This window comes from Stenella coeruleoalba, assembly GCF_951394435.1.
Source record: "Stenella coeruleoalba genome assembly, chromosome: 2".
Classification (NCBI taxonomy): domain Eukaryota; kingdom Metazoa; phylum Chordata; class Mammalia; order Artiodactyla; family Delphinidae; genus Stenella; species Stenella coeruleoalba.
Window position 1 is genome coordinate 77365383 of NC_137147.1, and position 20536 is coordinate 77385918.

The 20536-nt window shown below is 41.7% G+C and overlaps 1 protein-coding gene across 2 annotated transcripts in view; it reads left to right on the forward strand.

Moving 5' to 3' along the window:
- FMN1 (formin 1) overlaps nt 1-20536 on the forward strand; it is a 444350-nt gene that overhangs the window by 117901 nt on the left and 305913 nt on the right. The gene's annotated exons all lie outside the window — the stretch shown is intronic.

A 20536-nucleotide genomic window follows, 5' to 3' on the forward strand; every position in this document is an offset into this window, starting at 1 on the left:
CGGGCCTCTCACTGTTGTGGCCTCTCCCGTTGTGGAGCAGAGGCTCCGGATGCGCAGGCTCAGCGGCCATGGCTCACGGGCCCAGCCACTCCGCGGCACGTGGGATCCTCCCAGACCGGGGCACGAACCCATGTCCCCTGCATCGGCAGGCGGACTCTCAACCACTGCGCCACCAGGGAAGCCCTGAAAGTATGTTTTTGATGAGTGTGGCCTGTAAGGTTCATATGGGTAGCAATTTTCTCAAGCAACCAAAAGCAGAAGAACCGTGCACTTTTCATAATCAAAAAACCATAGTCATCGTATGTCATTTTAGAAAAGCATTCGACATCTCAGTTATTGTAAAAGGTTTGGAATGAAGCTGTAAGATGTAAAATCTACAGCCCTTCATGAGATGAAATGGAAATTTGTAGTTTTTGTTTACATGCCTCTCCCGAAAAAGCAAACTGTGCATCTTGAGATGTGCTCAAAGTGAGAAGTGTAACAGCGACACCTACTGGCCAGATTAAGTTGAGTTTGCCGCAGCAGGAGGCCTGGCGTGTCACCGTGCTGAAATGAATTTTGAAAGACCACTTTCTTTTTCTTCTGTATTTTTAAAAAATGCTGGGTTTATGTGTTTTTTTTAACACATTGACTAAACTGTGCATTTCTGGTTTTCCTTTTCCTCGGTGAATTAAATTATTTCCTAATTTTACTTTATTTCAATTATAGAAATCATATACAATCCTTTTGTAAAATTTGAAATATTTAGTTAAATTGAAAGAAAAGTAATAACTCATAATCTCAGCAACCACAGACAACAACTGTAAAATTTTGATAAATTTTCTTTGTATTTTTCACTGTGTATGATGGATTTTCAGTGAGGAACTTTTTTTCTTTTAACTTATAGGCATAGATTTTATATCCTTATTACTTTCTTTTTTTTTCTTTGCCTATTACTTTTACATTGCTTGTCCATGTTGCTACAACTTCCTCCTGGATATATTTTCAGTAAATGAATAATGTTCCTCTACATTGTATCTCAAAATTTATTTAATCATTCCTCTGTTATTGGATGTTAAAAATTTTTTTTTTTGGCCAAGGGCACGGCATGCAGGATCTTAGTTCCCTGACCAGCTGTCGAACCTGTGCCCCCTGCAGTGGAAGTGCGGAGTCCTAATCACTGGACTGCCAGGGAATTTCCTAAAGTTGTTTTTTATTTTGGGATAGTACTACAATTTGGAAATAAATAGCACTACCAATTTTTCTTATACTCCTCCGCTCCAATATTTAGGATAAACTTTGCTTTATTGTCTATAAGTATTTTTAGGCTTTTGAAACATATCACATAAACAAGGTCTATTTCCTGAACCAGCCTTTAATGGTGTGTGTGTATACACACACATATATAATTATATATATTATATACAATACATGTATAACAAATATAATATTTATATATTACATATATTATATATGATGTATAAATAATATGTTTATATATAATAAATATATAATATATACAATATATACATAAATATACAATAACATATATATAAATATTTACATGTTTCTTAGTTTTCCATTAATTATAATTTTTAAAAACTGGGGTAGTTTCTTTATTTTCTACATCAGTGGTTTTATAGCTTGGTCCCTAAGACTCCTCACCTGCAAGCCCTACCCCCTCTTCAGAAGCTACAATTTGTCTCCTGTGTTCTGAATATTGTTATTCTAAGCTGTCTGCTTGGGAGGGTTGTACTGATTTTGCATCCTGTTACTGATCACCACACCAGCTCGCAAGGACTTCTTTCCTCTGGGGGGCTGTGAACGCTAAGCTCAGGGAGACGTGTATTGCTTTATGATACTTTGATCAGCCTTAAATGTTGGAGAGGACTGCTCGTTTTCAGTTTTGAACCTGATTTGCAGGGTCATCATTAAGAAGTTACTTTTCTTTTTTAACATCTTTATTGAAGTATAATTGCTTTACAATGGTGTGTTAGTTTCTGCTGTATAACAAAGTGAATCTGCTATACATATACATATATCCTCATATCTCTTCCCTCTTGTGTCTCCCTCCCACCCTCCCTATCCCACCCCTCTAGGTGGTCACAAAGCACCAAGCTGATCTCCCTGTGCTATGCGGCTGCTTCCCACTAGCTATCTATTTTACATTTGGTAGTGTATATATGTCCATGCCACTCTCTCACTTCGTCCCAGCTTACCCTTCCCCCTCCTCGTGTCCTCAAGTCCATTCTCTATGTCTGCGTCTTTATTCCTGTCCTGCTTGGAACTTTTTGTTTTGTTTTTTGTTTCCATATATATGTGTTAGCATACGGTATTTTTTTCTCTTTCTGACTTACTTCACTCTGTGTGACAGACTCTAGGTCCATCCACCTCACTACAAATAACTCAATTTTGTTTCCTTTTATGGCTGAGTAATATTCCATTGTATATATGTGCCACATCTTCTTTATCCATTCATCTGTCAGTGGACACTTAGGTGCTTCCATGTCCTGGCTATTGTAAATAGTGCTGCAATGAACATTGTGGTACATGACTCTTTTTGAATTATGGTTTGCTCATGGTATATACCCAGTAGTGGGATTGCTGGGTCATATGGTAGTTCTCTTTTTAGTTTTTTAAGGAACCTCCATACTGTTCTCCATAGTGGCTGTATAAATTTACATTCCTACCAACAGTGCAAGAGGGTTCCCTTTTCTCCACACCCTCCCCAGCATTGTTTGTAGATTTTTTGATGATGGCCATTCTGACTGGTGTGAGGTGATACCTCATTGTAGTTTTGATATGCACTTCTCTAATGATTAGTGATGGTGAGCATCTTTTCATGCATTTGTTGGCCATCTGTATGTCTTTTTTGGAGAAATGTCTGTTTAGGTCTTCTGCCCATTTTTGGATTGGGTTATCTGTTTTTTTGATAGTGAGCTGAATGAGCTCCTTGTAAATTTTGGAGATGAATCCTTTGTCAGTTGCTTCATTTGTAAATATTTTCTCCCATTCTGAGGGTTGTCTTTTCATCTTATTTATGTTTTCTGTTGCTGTGCAAAAGCTTTCAATTTTCATTAGGTCCCATTTGTTTATTTTAGTTTTTATTTCCATTCCTCTAGGAGATGGGTCAAAAAGGATGTTGCTGTGATTTGTGTCATAGAGTGTTCTGCCTATGCTTTACTCTAAGAGTTTTATAGCGTCTGGCCTTATATTTAGGTCTTTAATCCATTTTGAGTTGATTTTTGTGTATGATGTTAGGGAGTTCTCTAATTTCATTCTTTTACATTTAGCTGTCCAGTTTTCCCAGCACCACTTATTGAAGATGCTGTCCTTTCTCCATTGTATACTCTTGCCTCCTTTATCAAACAGAGGGTGACCATATGTGCATAGGTTTATCTCTGGGCTTTCTATCCTGTTCCATTGATCTATATTTCTGTTTTTGTTCCAGTACCATGCTATCTTGATTACTGTAGCTTTGTAGTATAGTCTGAAGTCAGGGAGCCTGATTCCTCCAGCTCCGTTTTTCTTTCTCAAGGTTGCTTTGGCTATTCGGGGTCTTTTGTGTTTCCATACAAAGTGTAAAATTTTTTCTTCTAGTTCTCTGAAAAATGCCATTGGTAGTTTGACAGGGATTGCAGTGAATCTGTAGATTGCTTTGGGTAGTATAGTCATTTTCACAATGTTGATTCTTCCAATCCAAGAACATGGTATATCTCTCCATCTGTTGGTATCATCTTTAATTTCTTTCATCAGTGTCTTATAGTTTTCTGCATACAGGTGTTTTGACTCCTTAGGTAGGTTTATTCCTAGGTATTTTATTCTTTTTGTTGCAGTGGTAAATGGGAGTGTTTCCTTAATTCCTCTTTCTGATTTTTTGTTGTTAGTGTATAGGAATGCAAGAGATTTCTGTGCATTAACTTTGTATCCTGCTACTTTACGAAATTCATTGATTAGCTCTAGTAGTTTTCTGGTGGTATCTTTAGGATTTTCTATGTCTAGTATCATGTCATCTGCAAACAGTGACAGTTTTACTTCTTTTCCGATTAGATTCCTTTTATTTCTTTTTCTTCTCTGATTGCTGTGGCTAAAACTTCCCAAACTATGTTGAATAATAGTGGTAAGAGTGGGCAACCTTGTCTTGTTCCTGATATTAGTGGAAATGGCTTCAGTTTTTCACCATAGAGAACGATGTTGGCTGTGGGTTTGTCATATATGGCCTTTATTAAATTGAGGTAAGTTCCCTGTGTGCCTACTTTCTGGAGAGTTTTTATCACAAATGGGTGTTGAATTTTGTCAAAAGCTTTTTCTGCATCTATTAGATGATCATATGGTTTTTCTCCTTCAGTTTGTTAATATGGTGTATCACATTGATTGATCTACGTATATTGAAGAATACTTGCATCCTTGGGATAAACCCCATTTGATCATAGTGTATGATCCATTTAATGTGCTGTTGGATTCTGTTTGCTAGTATTTTGTTGAGGATTTTTGCATCTACGTTCATCAGTGATATTGGCTTGTAGTTTTCTCTTTTTTTGTGACATCTTTGTCTGCTTTTGGTATCAGGGTGATGGTGGCCTCATAGAATGAGTTTGGGAGTGTTCCTCCCTCTGCTATAATTTGGAAGAGTCTGAGAAGTATAGGTGTTAGCTCTTCTGTAAATGTTTGATAGAATTCGCCTGTGAAGCCATCTGGTCCTGGGCTTTTGTTTGTTGCAAGATTTTTAATCACAGTTTCAATTTCAGTGCTTGTGATTGGTCTGTTTATATTTTCTATTTATTCCTGGTTCAGTCTCAGAAGTTGTGCTTTTCTAAGAATTTGTCCATTTCTTCCAGGTTGTCCATTTTTTTTGGCATATGGTTGCTTGTAGTAATCTCTCATGATCCTTTGTATTTCTGCAGTGTCAGTTGTTACTTCTTTTTCATTTCTGATTCTTTTGATTTGAGTCTTATCCCTTTTTTTCTTGATGAGTCTGGCTAATGGTTTATCATTTTGTTTATCTTCTCAAAGAACCAGCTTTTAGTTTTATTGATCTTTGCTATTGTTTCCTTTATTTCTTTCTCTTTTATTTCTAATCTGATCTTTATGATTTCTTTCCTTCTGCTAACTTTGGGGTTTTCTTTGTTCTTTCTCTAATTGCTTTAGGTGTAAGGTTAGGTTGTTTATTTGAGATGTTTCTTGTTTCTTGAGGTAGGATTATATTGCTATAAACTTCCCTCTTAGAGCTGCTATTGCTACATCGCATAGGTCTTGGGTCATCGTGTTTTCATTGTCATTTGTTTCTAGGTATTTTTTGATTCCCTCTTTGATTTCTTCAGTGATCTCTTGGTTATTAAGTAGTGTATTGTTTAGCCTCCACCTGTTTGTATTTTTTACAGTTATTTTCCTGTAATTGATATCTAGTCTCATAGCGTTGTGGTCGGAAAAGGTACTTGATACGATTTCAATTTTCTTAAATTTACCAAGGGTTGATTTGTGACCCAAGATATGATCATTCCTGGAGAATGTTCCTCATATGAGCACTTGAGAAGAAAGTGTATTCTGTTGTTTTTGGATGTAATGTCTATAAATATCAATTAAGTCCATCTTGTCTAATGCGTCATTTAAAGCATGTGTTTCCTTATTTATTTTCATTCTGGATGCTCTGTCCATTGATGAAAGTGGGGTGCTTAAGTCTCCTACTATGATTGTGTAACTGTCAATTTCCCCTTTTATTGCTGTTACATAGCATTTGCCTTATGTATTGAGGTGCTCCTATGTTGGGAGCACATATGTTTATAATTGTTATATCTTCTTCTTGGATTGATCCCTTGATCATTATATAGTGTCCTTCTTTGTCTCTTATAATAGTCTTTATTTTAATGTCTATTTTGTCTTATATGAGAATTGCGACTCCAGCTTTCTTTTGATTTCCATTTGCATGGAATACCTTTTTCCATCCCCTCACTTTCAGTCTGTATGTGTCCCTAGGTCTGAAGTGGGTCTCTTGTAGACAGCATATATATGGGTCTTGTTTTTGTATCCATTCAGCCAGTCTATGTCTTTTGGTTGGAGCATTTAATCCATTTACATTTAAGATAATTATTGATATGTATGTTCCTATTACCATTTTCTTAATTGTTTTGCATTTGTTTTTGTAGGTGTTTTCCTTCTCTTTTGTTTCCTGCCTAGAGAAGTTCCTTTAGCATTTGTTGTAAAGCTGGTTTGGTGGTGCTGAATTCTCCTAACTTTTGCTTGTCTGCAAAGGTTTTAATTTCTCCATTGAATCGGAATGAGATCCTTGCTGGGTAGAGTAGTCTTGGTTGTAGGTTTTTCCCTTTCATGACTGTAAATATGTCCTGCCACTCCGTTCTGGCTTGTAGAGTTTGTGCTGAAAGATCAGGTGTTAACCTTAAGGGGATTCCCTTATGTGTTATTTGTTGCTTTTCCCTTGCTGTTTTTAATATTTTTTCGTTGTATTTAATTTTTGATAGTTTGATTAATACATGTCTTGGTGTATTTCTCCTTGGATTTATCCTTTATGGGACTCTCTGTGCTTCCTGGACTTCATTATTTCCTTTCCCATGTTAGGGAAATTTTCAACTATAATCTCTTCAAATATTTTCTCAGACCCTTTCTTTTTCTCTTCTTCTTCTGGGACCCCTATAATTCGAATGTTGGTGTGTTTAATGTTGTCCCAGAGGTCTCTGAGACTGTCCCGAATTCTTTTCATTCTTTTTTCTTTATTCTGCTCTGTGGTAGTTATTTCCACTATTTTATCTTCCAGGTCACTTATCCGTTCTTCTGCCTCAGTTAATCTGCTATTGATTCCTTCTAGAGAATTTTTCATTTCATTTATTGTGTTGTTCATCATTGTTTGTTTGCTCTTTAGTTCTTCTGCGTCCTTGTTAAACATTTCTTGTATTTTCTCCATTCTATTTCCAAGCTTTTAGATCATCTTTACTATCATTACTCTGAACTCTTTTTCAGGTAGACTGCCTATTTCCTCTTCATTTGTTTGGTCTGGTGGGTTTTTATCTTGCTCCTTCATCTGCTGCATATTTCTCTGTCTTCCTATTTTTGCTTAACTTACTGTGTTTGGGGTCTCCTTTTCGCAGGCTTCAGGTTCGTAGTTTCTGCTGTTTCTGGTGTCTGCCCTCAGTGGGTAAGGTTGGTTCAGTGGGTTGTGTAGGCTTCCTGGTAGAGGGGACTGGTGCCTGTGTTCTGGTGCGTAGGGCGGGGTCTTGTCTTTCTGGTGGGCAGGGCTCTATCTGATGGTGTGTTTTGGGCTGTCTGTGAACTAGTATGATTTTAGGCAGCCTCTCTGCTAATGGGTGGGGTTGTGTTCCTGTCTTGCCAGTTGTTTGGCATGGGGTGTCCAGCACTGGAGCTTGCTGGTCGTTGAGTGGAGCTGGATCTTAGTGTTGAGTTGGAGATCTCTGGGAGAGCTCTTGCTGATTGATATTATATGGGGCCAGGAGGTCTCTGGTGGTCCAATGTCCTGGACTCGGCTCTCCCACCTCAGAGGCTCAGGCCTGACACCGGCCTGGAGCACCAAGACCCTGTCAGCCACACGGCTCAGAAGAAGAGGGAGAAAAAAAGAAAGAAAATAATGAATAAAAATAAATAAATAGATAGATTAATTAAATAATTAAAAATTATTAAATTAAAAAAATAAGTAATTAAAAAAAAAGAGAGCAACCAAACCAATAAACAAATCCACCAGTGATAACAAGCGCTAAAAACTATAGTAAGATAAACATAAAAATCAGAAACAAGTCAGCCACAGACAGGAAACCCCAAGTCTACAGTTGCTCCCAAAGTCCACCACCTCAGTTTTGGGATGATTCGTTGTCTATTCAGGTATTCCACAGATGCAGGGTACCTCAAGTTGATTGTGGGGATTTAATCCACTGCTTCTGAGGCTGCATGGAGAAATTTCCCTTTCTCTTCTTTGTTTGCACAGCTCCCAGGGTTCAGCTTTGGATGTGGCCCCACCTCTGCGTGTAGGTTGCCCTCAGGTTTCTGTTCCCACCCAGACAGGACGGGTTTAAAGCAGCAGCTGATTAGGGGGCTCTGGCTCACTCAGGCCTGGGGGAGGGAGGGGTATGGTAGTTATAATTGGAATATGGGGCGAGTCTGCGGCGGCAGAGGCCAACATGATTTTGCAACTGCCTGAGGTGCGCCAAACGTCCTCCCGGGGAAGTTTTCACCGGATCCCGGGACCCTGGCAGTGGCGGGTTGCACAGGCTCCTGGGGGTGTGTGGATAGTGACCTGCACTTGCACAAAGTTTTCTTGGTGGCTGCAGCAGCGTTAGCGTTTCATGCCCGTTTCTGGTGTCCGAGCTGATAGCCGCAGCTCACGCCTGTCTCTGAAGCTCATTTAGGCAGTGCTCTGAATGCCCTCTCCTTGCGCACCCTGAAACCATGGTCTCTTGCTTCTTGGGCACGTCCAGACATTTTCCCGGACTCCCTCCCGGCTAGCTGTGGGGCAATAGCCCCTTCAGGCTGTGTTCATGCAGCCAACCCCAGTCCTGTCCCTGGAATCTGACCTCCGAAGCCTGAGCCTCAGCTCCAGGCCCCACCCTCCCCGGCGGGTGAGCAGACAAGCCTCTCGGGCTGGTGAGTGCCGGTCGGCACCGATCCTCTGTGCGGGAATCTCTCTGCTTTGCCCTCCGCACCCCTGTTGCTGTGCTCTCTTCCGCGGCCCCGAAGCTCCCCCCTCCGCCACCCGCAGTCTCCGCCCGCGAAGGGGCTTCCTAGTGTGTGGTAACCTTTCCTCCTTCACAGCTCCCTCCCACTGGTGCAGGTCCCGTCCCTATTCTTTTGTCTCTGTTTATTCTTTTTTCTTTTGCCCTACCCAGGTACATGGGGGAGTTTCTTGCCTTTTGGGAGGTCTGAGGTCTTCTACCAGCGTTCAGTAGGTATTCTGTAGGAGTTGTTCCACATGTAGATGTATTTTTGTTGTATTTGTGGGGAGGAAGGTGATCTCCACGTCTTACTTCTCCACCATCTTGAAGGTCCACCCAAGAAGTTACTTTAATCAGTCTTTTTCTGTGGACATGCAGCATTTCATTAGTATGTAGGGGAGATAGCTAAAACATTTAATAATTGGTGGGAATTTGGCATCCACCAATTGGAATGGCCCCAGGCATTAGGGCTGAGGGTGCTATTAAGGTCCCTTATTTAGCTGTGCATTAATTTTTATTTATTTATTTTTGTCAAGAGCCAGAGAGGAAATATTTTAGGCTTTGGGACCATACAGTCTCTGTTGTAACCACTCAACCTTGTTAACACAAGCCGCTGTAGAGAATACATACATGAATAAGTGTGCCTGTGTTCCCATAAAAGTCTATAGACACTGAAATTTGAATTTCATATTATTTTCACCTATCAAAAATATTATTCATCTTTGATTTTTTTCCCACCATTAAAAAATGTAAAGATCATTCTTAAAGGAGTCATTCAAAAATAGGCAGTGGGTCAGATCTGGCCCACTCTGGTCTAGAACGAGAGCTGGAGGTCTCCTTCACTTCACTTCCGCTGCTGGCTCAACCACTAGCTTAGCTGTGGGACTCTGGGCACCAGTTAACTTCGGTGGCCCTCAGTTTCTTTAACAAGTGTGTGCAGACAGGATGGGAGGAACACGAACAGATGAAACAGTATTCCTTTTAGCTGTAATATGACATTTCCTGATTCTATTAAAGGAGCATAAGTCAACCCAAGCAGTGTGGTGTGTGGGGAATGAAAATTCCTTAAAAGAAATACAAAGAAATACAAGAAATTCAAAGAAAGAGATGGAAATTATTTAAAAGAAAAACAAATACATCTTAATATTCTCAACATGAATCTTCGTTTTAATACGAGGAACAATGTCACAACTCTGATAGTGAGACCAAAATTTATCGTCTCCTAACTCTATTTGAAGGCTCATATCATTTCTTTCTGTTTCTCCAGTGCAATCCTTTTTTTCTTCCCTGGTTTTATTGAGGTGTAATTAACATACAATATTGTTTAAGTTTCAAGTGTACAACATAATGATTTGGTACATATATATACTGTGAAATGATCACCACAATAAATTCATTTCACATCCATCACCTCACGTAGTTACAAGCTTTTTTTTCTTGGGATGAGAACTTTCAAGATCTACTCTCTTAGCAACTTTCAAATGTGCAATACAGCATTGTTAACTATAGCCACCATCCTGTACATTACATCCCCAGGACTTAGCAATCTTACAGCTGGAAGTCTGTACCTTCTGACTACCTTTCACCCATTTTCCTCTGTCTTCATCTCCCCACATCTGGCAATCACCAGTCCCTTTTCTGTTTCTATGAATTTGGGTTTTTCTAGATTCCACTTATAAGTGAGAACAAAACAGTATTCATCTTTCTCTGACTTATTCTTCTTAGCATCATGCCCTTGCGGTCCATCCATGTTGTCGCATGTTACCTTCATCTTTTAGTTACTGAACTGTGAGAAGGTCCAAGGGTTCCTTGGAGGAATGGCAAGAGGTGGAGCTGGTGGAAGGTAGACACCAGGGAGGCTCCGAGCAGCATCTGTTTACCAGCCAGTATATATTTCAGTGTTTAAGCAACCAGTGCTGCTGTCTTGGTGCCCCTTGGGTGAATGTCAGCCAGACTGCGGTGTAGAGAGGTTCTGTTTGGGTGATCACCCTGCTCTAGCAAATCCCGTAGACCATTCTGGGTGACCTAGAAAGTTCTTGAAAGAACCCAATGCTCAGTCAGTTCCACTTCGAGGTCATGAGGTTGCTAAATATTACATAGGACATATTCAGTGAAAAATAATTTGTTGTTTGTCTGAAATTCAAAATTAACTGGTTGTCCTGTATTCTATTTAATAAGTCTGGCAATCCTAGGTGTCAGTTTGGGAACAACATCCAAATGCACCAAATGTGTGAATTGCCTTGGGGTAGCATCTATATGGGATAAACCCTCAGTCACCCCAGAGTGCCCATGTAGAGCATGACCATTACACAGTTAGCCTTAAAGGGCAGTTTCTTATATTCCACTATTAGAAACTGTCATTAGCCGTGCTCCTCAGTTGCCAGTGCACTTTGAGCCAGACATGTCAAGGCAACTGAATCTGGACAGACCAGAGAGCAAGTGGGGCCTAACTTCTTAGAACAAGTGCAGTTTCTTAAAGATTCCATTTGAGATGACTATTCACCATGGAGGATAGTTTGTAAAACGTCTGTAAATAAGGGACGTGGGCAGGATAGAAAAAAGACACTAAAAGAGGTGTGGCCTGAGATGGACAAAAGGTATGCAGAGCAGAAAAGGCAAGCAGCTGTCAGAATTCTATATTGGTTGCATGAATTCTGAAAGTAGGATTTTGCATGCAGCTCTTAAAACACAAGCCTTGAACTCTTCTTGGTGTTGCTGGTTTCCAAGGATCATCTCCATCACCCCACTCACGGGTCCCGGGATGCTCCTTATTGAATTAGCTTAATTGTCTGCAGAGGACACGGCATCGGGTTCCAAGTAATTGCATCTTATGAACAACGGAAAGATGTAATTACCAAGTCCACACCAAACCTTAAGTGTCTAAACCAGTAACAAAACTGCCATGAATTGATCACTTCCTCAGTGCCAGGCACCATTCTTTGAAGTATTATTGTACCTATTGTATTGATACAAATAAGGAGAGAGGTTCAGTGAAGGCAGGTGCAAGGATCTGAACCCAGTCTGTACGAGTCTGGACCTAGGTGCTTAAATTTAAGCCCCTCTACCTCTCCACTACTTTGGATGCGTTTCTGATTTGGTTGTTTTCTTTTGTTTTGCTTTTAATTGAATTGCTATCCATTTCATGGATAGGAGTTAGCTCTCATAATCAGTGAGAAGGATGGAGAACCGGGCTCAGAATTAGAAAGCTAGAACCACAACCAAAATCACCCCACAGAACTCAATCCAGTGAAGATTCTGCAGCTGCTCACCTGGGACGCTGGATGCCTCAGACCTTGGGTCTTTACAGTTGATGGGGAAACACTGACGGGAACACGAGCAGATTTCAGGCCCTCACGTTCCTTCACTCCTAAAAGGCAAACTCTGTGGCCTCAATTGACTTTGACAGCAAAGAATGGATGCAGCGGGCTCTCTGATACAGTGCCTCTGCAGTACAGGGAAAGGGCCACATCCTTGTTTTGTTTTCATGGAAGCCAACGAGAGCTTAAAGCTAAAGGCCGCAGGTGGACGTCCCCACGTCATTAGCATATTCATGACAATGGGGCTTGTCTTTGCGAGTGACGTGAATTTACAACTATCAAGCTAGCTTGTTTTCTGAAGGCTTCATACATGCTTCATAAAGTATGCTTACTATTTACTGGGTGTCTGTTGTGAATCAGGCAAGCACTGGGTTAGGAATATTAGCACGTTTAATTCTTAGAACAATCCTATGACTTATTATTTTCCCTATTTTATACATGTAAATACTGGTTCATAGAAGTTAAGGAACTTGCCTAAGTGACACATCTTGCGTGTAACTAGTAAGTAATATCCCATAGTGAACCCAAATACATCTCACTTCAAAGCCATAGCTCTGGCCTCTCCTCTTTTTCTTTGCCCTCTCTTTAACTGTGTTTGAGAATAGGATCGGGCTTCCCTGGTGGCGCAGTGGTTGAGAGTCCGCCTGCCGATTCAGGGGACACGGGTTCGTGCCCCAGTCCAGGAAGATCCCACATGCCGCGGAGCGGCTGGGCCCGCGAGCCATGGCCGCTGAGCCTGCGCATCCGGAGCCTGTGCTCCGCAACGGGAGAGGCCACAACAGTGAGAGGCCCGCGTACCGCAAAAAAAAAAAAAAAAGAATAGGATCATAGGGACTTCCTTGGTGGTCCAGTGGTTGAGACTCTACACCCCCAATTCAGGGGGCCCTGGTTTGACCCCGGTCAGGGAACTAAGAGCCCGTATGCCGCAACGAAGATCCCGCAGCAGCGAGGATCCAGTGTGCCTCAGCTAAGACCCGGTGCAGCCAAATAAGTAAATAAATAAATATTAAAAAAAAAAAAAGAATAGGACCATAGTTGTGACAATGCCTAGCTTACTTTCTACTTTGTAATTTTAATGCCTTTACATTGGTTTTCATATTTTTCTTTTAACGTGACTAAATGATGTGAGTATTAACTTCAAGGAATCATTACTGATCAAATCAGGGCTCATAATTTGTGTCCTTCCTGCTCTCTGCCAATTCCTTCTAACTGCAGGGGCCATTTGGTTTCGGTAACCAGGTGATCATCTATTTTGCCCCCATGCTGATGTTTCAATGTGAAAGAGAACTGTTACAAAATTCTATAGCTCTTTGATTTATTATAATGAAAAGAAGGTACATTTAGAATCAGGTTGATCCAGTGCAGATCCTGGCTATGCCACTCATTGGTTGTGTAATCTTTGACTTGCCCTAATGTCTCTGAACCTCAGTATTCACATCTAAAGGAATGGCCAAACAGTAGTCACTAGCCACCTATGGCTATTAATTAAGACTAAATAAAACTTAATTCCTCAGTTACATTAGGCACATTTTAAGTGCTCAGAGGCCACCTGTGGCACTGGATTGCATGACACAGATACATTTCCACCATTACAGAAACTTGCACTGAACAGCACTAATAAAACGGGGTCGGGCTTCCCTGGTGGCGCAGTGGTTGAGAGTCCGCCTGCCGATGCAGGGGACACGGGTTTGTGACCCGGTCCGGGAAGATCCCACATGCCGCGGAGCGGCTGGGCCTGTGAGCCATGGCCGCTGAGCCTGCGTGTCTGGAGCCTGTGCTCCGCAACGGGAGAGGCCACAACAGTGAGAGGCCCGCGTACCGAAAAAAAAGAAAACCAAAAAAAACCCACGGGGTCAATGACACCTTTCTCATAGAGTTATGGGGAGGATTAAGGTATTAGAAAACTTGCATAAAGAACCTAGCGTGGTACCTACTTGGGACAACAATGACACCCTAAAAAAATGCTAGATCTCCCCCTTCTCTCCTCTCATGCATGTTCTTATCATCCACCTTCATTTTGTTTTAGGTAAATCCTCATCTTCCCTAATTTTTCTTTTGCCTCCTTTAAATTTAAAAGTATTTAAAAATGATACTAGATCTTTGGTGTTAGAACTAATATTCTCAAGATAACTTTTACTTAAAAAAAAAGGAAGGACAAAAAAAGATATCCAGTTACAGCGGAGTCAGTGGCTGTCTAGTTTCACCACTCAGGAAGAACAGAGTATGGACATCAAGAGATATATACAGTTTCTTAGATGCCAGATCTTCATCTACAACTTTCATCATGAGCAACTTTAGCCATAATGAAATGCTTTCTCCATGGACTCCGTGCCTTCTGTAGTGGTTATTTCTGTGGGACATCACTATTACTCATTTAGGAAAAGCTCAAAACTCTTCAAAAACATGTCCCAGGAAATTCTGTACCTTAAAGAATGCTCCTATTTTCTCTCCTCTTCAGTTTCACAAGTGAGTCAAAGCCTTTCCTTTTTCCTCTTAAAATATTTTATTTTGTCACGGACATGGAATCCATTTCCAAGGACTCTTTGATACTGCTTGGTGGAGCCCGTCTTAGAAATATCTGACAGTAAGACCCTAAGCAGTAATGTAATAACTATTTCAAGCTTGATTTTCGTATTTGTAAGAGTAAGGACATTTTTTTTTTTTAATTTGCGATATGCGGGCCTCTCACTGTTGTGGCCTCTCCCGTTGCGGAGCACAGGCTCCGGACGTGCAGGCTCAGCGGCCATGGCTCACGGGCCCAGCCGCTCCGCGGCATGTGGGATCCTCCCGGACCGGGGCACGAACCCGCGTCCCCTGCATCGGCAGGCGGACTCTCAAGCACTGCGCCACCAGGGAAGCCCAGTAAGGACATTTTAAATGAAATGCGTACACCTTTGAAGTATAATGAGTTGGCCTAAAAACAGCAACAAAAAATGGTCCTTGCTCGGCTGTTAACGCCCTGGGCTGTCTCCCAGGCCAGTCATCATCTGGGAACTTCCCTTCCCCAAAGGGAGGGGAAGTCTCAGTGCTAGGGGACCACACATCAACAGCATGTGTCAACAGACTCTTGAGAAAAGGATTTTCTGGAGAAAATCCAAATTCATGGATTTTTTTTTTTTTTTTCTGAAATGATTGAGTTGGTTTAAAAATCATCTTGGAACACAGGAAAGTAATAAAGAACAGGTGAACTCTGTCACCATCTACAGTAGCCACCTGGGAACTCTTTAAGCTAATTGCTCTCTTCAGGCGATACAGATGGAAAACAATAATCCAGAGAGCACTGGCCCTGAAACACCCAAAGGGACCCCTTGAAAGAATTTTCTTTGAAGCTCAATTCACTCGTGGCACAGATGTGGCATGGGGAGCCGTTGTATGTAGTAGGCCTATCTATAAGGAACAATCCTGTTCAGACCAAATGGCTCCTCTGTCCAAGAGCATATGTGAGGGAACTGGGAGGGCAGCTTCCTTCGTGGGCCGTCATTTCCTCAGTAAATACTTGCTTCATATTGACAAGGTTAAAAACAATTCTGTTGGTTGCTGGTTGATGTCCCTAAGAAAGTTATTCCTTTGCTATGAAAACATGTCATATCCATACGGTACTTACTACGTGCCAGGCATTGATGAGTGTGAAACATATATTAGCTTATTTAATGCTTCTAATAACCCACGAAGTAGGTACTTTTCTTACTCCAAGTTTCTAGGTGAAGAAGCTGAGACACAGGTTGCTTATATAACTTGTCCAAGGTCAGGTTTCTTGCAGGAGCAGAGTAGGGTGTTAGCCCAGGACCCAGGGCCAGGTTCTTAACTGTGCGCACTGCCCTCATTCCTTGATCATTGCAGGATGACGTACCCACTGCTCTCTTCTCTTCTTCAGCTTCACGAGTATGCCTCGGCCTCCCCTCTTCCCTTTCAGAGTCTTCTAGTTTGTTACCGACATTCAACCCACTTCCACAGAAGTTTTGAATACAGCTCAGTGGAACCAGTCTTAGAAACATTTTGCACTAAGTCTGCTTGATGGAAAAAGGCCTTAATCACTGAGCCCTGTCCTTGCCATTGGCAGATGCAGCCTGTTTTCTTTTGAATCAATCAGTAAAAACAGCTGCTGGCTTCTCCGAGGCTGAGCCAGAGGGGCTGTGTTGAGGGTTGCAGTAGTTGGCAGGGGGAATCCACGCTGTGAAGGCAGGGAAAGCACTGCCTGAGATGGAAGGAGAAGCCTAGCGAGGTCTCCGGCCCTGTCTTATCATTTGGCCTCATAACTCCATTTTGAAGATGTGGAAAATGAGCTTAAAGAAGATGCTGATCAGGAGGAAGGTAAGATCACGTGCCAGGGCAGTAGGGGGATGTGACACGGGGTGGACAGGAGTTGGGACGCCTCTTTTCCCACCTTAATGGCCGCACTTGCGCTGCGTGAGCTGGTACCAGTTACTTAGCTTCTCGACTTCAAATATCTCCATCTTTAGAAGAAGAATGTTGGGCTGGTTGACTTCTAGTCCTTCTAAAGACCTCTTCAGCCTCCCAACAATTTGATTCTACCCAGCTTCTTCCATAATCTTACACTTCTTTCATCTGACACCTCATTCATTTAACACATGTCTTTTTGACTACTTGTGTGGTCATCATGTCCTTAGTTCTCACCATTTATATCAGACTTCACTTAGTTAAAACACACTTCCTGAACCCAAAAAGCCCATCTCTGCCTATTACCCCACTTATATCTTCATAGTTTACTTACTTTACTCAGCCCATTGCTCTAAACTCTTTCCTTCCACAGAAATAGTTTCTACAATCTTACTTACTCTTATTAATTTTAACTGTTTTCTATTTTTCTCAAGCAATCGTCCCATGAACCTAGTTGAACCCCTAGAAGCTGGAAGCAGTTAGTCATTAAATGCAGGCCGGGAACTTGAAGTATACTGGATAAGGAGAAACATGAGAATCATTTAGCCCAACACCGTGAAATTAATCTCACTTGCTTTACTTTTCCCTTGCCTTTCTGGGATTTTATGAGAATGTGGGAAGGCATTCTGTAAGCTGAGTGACATGGCAGAGGGCTGCAAAGAGTAAGTGTGTGAGGTGGGGGGCTTTAGGAAGTTTTTCTTTTAGGCAGTCTGCAAATTGACTTAAAAATTTTTAATGCTCATTCCTCTAGTTGTTATTAGAATCAAGAAGCTAGGTTCTACTGCTTCCAGGAGATGATATGCCTTTTTTGTTGTTGTTTTTGCAACCATTCTTTTAGGCTCAGCTCACTAGGTATTGTTTGTTGGACTGATGTTCCCATTGCCATGAGGTAAAATTAGCTCCAGCCTCAATCTGAGAAGATGGTGAGATGGGAGGAACACAGAGAATTCATTGGCAGTAAATTCTGCACACAAATAGTGTTCCGTTTTCAAGTAGCTGCGTAGTGATTGTTTTTAACAAGTAGTTACAAAGAGCAACACGTGGGTTAAATCCTACCTAATATTCATCGTGCCTGTTTCAACTAGTTTCCAAGGCAGATCATTTTTAAATCTGCCTTTTGCACAGGTGTAGCTCTTAGAGAGCTTAAGTGTTTTGAGGTTAGAACAAAAGAGAGTCAGGTGAGGTTGAAAAGGAGAAAGTCTTGGCTGTCACTGGTTTTGTGTAGTAGGTACTTAATAAGTATGCATAGCAGGACAAGACAGAGAGAAATAACGTGCAAGAGAAGTTATTCTTCCCCCCCGAGAATGTTAAAGCATTAAATGGATTCATTTTTCAAGACCACCCAACTAAGATCAAATTTGTAGGCTGCTTATTTGAACACTATGGTCTGAAACATTTTTCCATTCCCTAAATGACCAGATGTCGTAACATTTCTCATGGCCATGAGAACCAGTGGCCTGAAAGAATCAGTATTCAAATATCTCTGTAAACTACCATGCTTCTCTTTCTTACTCATCTTCATATTTTTATGGTCGCTGCTTCTTTCATTCGAAATTGTCTTATGTCCACCTATTGCTGTTTAGACCGAGTCTGGGGTATAAAGTACTGACTCACAGTCTATGAACAGGAATCACCTCTTTCTTGGCTGATTTCCTGTATTAAACTTCATGTTTCATGAAGGTGGAGGGCTGGAGTTTCTTCATCTTTATATCCCCGGAGCCTCGTACAGAGTCGGTGCTTAACAATGATTGTTGGATGAATGCATCTTTGTGATGGTTAAGCTTCCTAAATGAAGGAGAATTGTATGGGTAAGCTGGAAAGCCTCTTGATAGGTTTGAGTCCCGAGGATTGTGTCTTGTCTGTGACCAGTAGACAAGCCAGCTAGGAACTTTTGCTTCATTTTTCTAAGCACCCCCTCTAGATTTCCCCCCTAAATGATGAGAGAAAAGAATGGTCATTCGCATATTGTTTTTTCTTTTTATGAAGTCAACCTTCTGTATCATCTCAAAGGGTAAAGTACAATACGTGTCCTAGTGAGAGAGCACCCACTAACCGGGCTGACACTCTTGCACATTTCAAGATGCAGGCGTGTGTGGCGTCCTATTACGGCAGGATGCGGAGCTCAGGGTTTTGGAAGAGTGATTGTGGATTCTGGGGCCTGATTGCCTGGATTCAAGTTCCAGTTCCACCTGTGAACACGGGCAAGCTACATCATCTTTCTGCTCCTCTTTCTAAACATGAAAAAGAAAATAATACCAGGCTCATAGCTAGATGTACCAGTCAGTTAATACACAATGGAGCACCTAAAACAGTGCTTATAAACACCCAGTAAATGTTAGGTATTATTAGTATCCTCCACTTACTAGCTGTGCACCTTGGCTTGGTTGTGTTCTCTTGACCATGGTTGCGTCACTTTTAAAACAAACCTAGTCGAGTCAAGGGACTGGGATCAAATCATCTCCCTGGGACCCAAGACTTCCCGCACTTTCCATGACATTGTATTGGTGTCCGTGGGTATTGAGAGGGTGCTAAAACTTTTGTAATTCTGCTCCATGCCCTACTGTGGAAGAGCCATCAGCCCCTTCCAGTTTATGTCCCATTTTGCCCAGATCTGCTGAAAGCGCTTAGAAACTTATTCTGGAAATCTGGAAATCAATAATTATGTCTGAGAAAATAGAGCTTTCTCAGTTGAAGAACACCAAATGCGTGCCACGTCTCCTCCCCTCCCCTGTATATTGGCTGGTCCACATAGTTCTTCAGAAGACAGATCTTATGATCTGATGTGATGATTCCTTTGTTTTCTGTCTCGAAGAAGCAGAAGTATGATTTTATCAACGGGCATTTCCTTGAGACAGGAAGCTTCTTCTGAGACCTACATGTCACCAATGAATTTTCCTCAGTGTTGTGGTGGCCTTTTGATTAACTGTGCCCTAGTTAATAATCCCCAAATATACTGGGATCAGGAGCAAACAGGAAAGTATCCGTTTAGATACAAGGTCAAATCAGGGATTAGGAACTACTGTCTTAACCTTCCAATAGGAGCTGATGAGTTGTAATCATATGTACCGTTTTTGTGTGAGGGTTGCTTTTGAACGCATCATGCTAGAAATTTATCATTGTGATCAGAATTTCTTAGTATTAATACTTAGCGGGAAACACAATTCAAGCTAGCAGTGTGGAAGCCACAGCCATTCCCTGCTGCGGATAAAGCAAGACAGTTGTTTTGCTGGTGGCTGCAGATTCCGTTTTGCATAATTTGTTTGCATTTAACGCTTGGGCTCAATCTTCTCGCAGCTTTGTTCAGAGAGCCGGTGATTACTATTAAACCATGATGACTATTAAGCCAGTTTGGTTCTTCCGATCCAGCACAGTACCTTATCCGTCCCAGGCGCTTACTAAATGCCTGCTGACTGGATGGGATTTGAAAAACACTGAGACCTTCAGGTCCGACAGGAAGCTGCCCCAAGAGGCAGAAGGTATGCTGCTGGGAAACAGAGCTGCAATTTTTCCAAGTTCTTCATTGCCAGGTTCTCAGCATATAATCACCGTTGGAAACTACATTGAGCTGATGTTTGGTGGTGGTTTTGTCTTTCCTGTTTTTGTTTTAGGCAAATTGGGTCTGTGACAGAGACCTGATAGAGACCTTTCAGGTGTTTTTCCCTTTAGGGGAATGGGACTCCTTGGGGACCTTTAGTGAATTGCTTTACCTAACAAGGCAGGTTGTGTGTTACTTTGTATCATGCCAGGTTTCAATTTGTTGGTTGGATGGCTGAAGCACAGAGGCTTTGGCCAGCAGGATTCATAAGGAAGCCAGAGCTGCTGAGCAGAAGCCCAAGGTTGGCACCGAGAGTGTGGACGGTAATCATTCCTGCCAGGCTGGCTGGGGCTGTTTACTCTGCCACCCTAAGGCTGGTGGACGGTGGGCGTGGTGGGTGCGCTTGCCTAGGTACCTGTTTGTAGAACGCTGACACCCCGGGGCAGAGCTAAAACAGCAGTAATCCGAAACCAGTCGAGTTGGTTTTCCTTCTCCGGCTGGGGCAGCTAAAAATCTGCATTCCAGATGAAACCTGCAGGGAAGCGGAAGAAAGCACTTTAAAAAAAAAAAAAAAGCTTCAAGGGCATTAAATTAACTGCTTTTGAGAGTCCTGGGCTTCCTGAGATGATCCGTTT